At 46.2% G+C, this 1062-nt stretch overlaps 1 non-coding gene across 1 annotated transcript; it reads left to right on the forward strand.

Annotated features, from left to right (window-relative positions):
• Positions 1-232: 232 nt before the first annotated feature.
• trnav-aac lies at positions 233-305 on the forward strand. The gene has a single exon. It is a non-coding gene; the product is annotated as a tRNA-Val (tRNA).
• Positions 306-1062: the final 757 nt, after the last annotated feature.

Genomic DNA, 1062 nt, shown 5'->3' on the forward strand with positions numbered 1-1062 from the left:
TACGCTGCAGGGAAGGTCGTCCCAGCCTATTTCACCTCGCCCTAGGTCCAAACATTGACGACATCCTTGTCCATATTTTGTCAACAATTTCACTTGTCTTTTTTTTTACGTTTTCAAGATGTCAATTTCGCTGGACAACAACGACCTATTGGAAACCGAAAGGTGAAACGTAGAATGGCTTCAACTTTCAGTGCTGGATGCCACTGAGCCGCAGCGCGGCCGGTTGAGGCTTGTTTATATAGTGTAGTGGTCATCACGTTTGCCTAACACGCGAAAGATCCCCAGTTCGAAACTGGGTAGAAACTGCTTTGTTCTTCAACTGCAGCCTTTTACATTGACAAGAACGGAGCTTCCTTGCTTACGTTCCCATCTGCAAACCTGCCTTCGAATTTGCTTGAACAAATCTGCTCTAGTCGTGAAATGTAATGCAATTCCATTTAATTATACTGCAAAGAATTGTAAAGTTTTTCTCCAACCTGGTTCTGATCATATGCCATTCTGTTTGAGAGTGTAGTTACCGCCTTCTGATCCGTCCACGAAAAGCAGTAACGCATTTGCATTCCTTGCGCAGGCGGCTCGTTTCAAAGACAGGGAAGAAGCTGATGCGCTGTTGTCACTGTGCACCACGGATTCCTGAACTAGTCTGTCTGTCAAATGTACCCCCAAAGTCGTCTCTGAAAGACCTCATTTGGAAGCTGTCTGTCGTTATTCAACGTGCGAGAATTGGCACCAGAGGTCCTGAATCATGTTTTGAGCAGTTCGCACGTTAGTGGCTCGTTCAATCAGCAACAGCAATTAAAGAAATCACACTCTCAGAGGAACCTTTGGACTTGTGCTTTCATAGCGTCGCCAGTATTAAGGTGCACCCCGAGATCTAAGCCATGTTGGAACTGAAACGGAGGAATCGACAGAGAGGCTACAGAATGACATCGCACCCATTTGGCTTTCTTTAAATCACTGACGAGCAGGAAAATGTAAACGGGGAGGGCGAGTGAGGAAGTGAGGCAGTTGCAGCTCTGGTGAAACTCCTTCTTTGTGATTCACTCAGCAACCAGAGACGTG

This window comes from Chiloscyllium plagiosum, unplaced genomic scaffold (genome assembly GCF_004010195.1).
Source record: "Chiloscyllium plagiosum isolate BGI_BamShark_2017 unplaced genomic scaffold, ASM401019v2 scaf_49825, whole genome shotgun sequence".
Lineage (NCBI taxonomy): Eukaryota > Metazoa > Chordata > Chondrichthyes > Orectolobiformes > Hemiscylliidae > Chiloscyllium > Chiloscyllium plagiosum.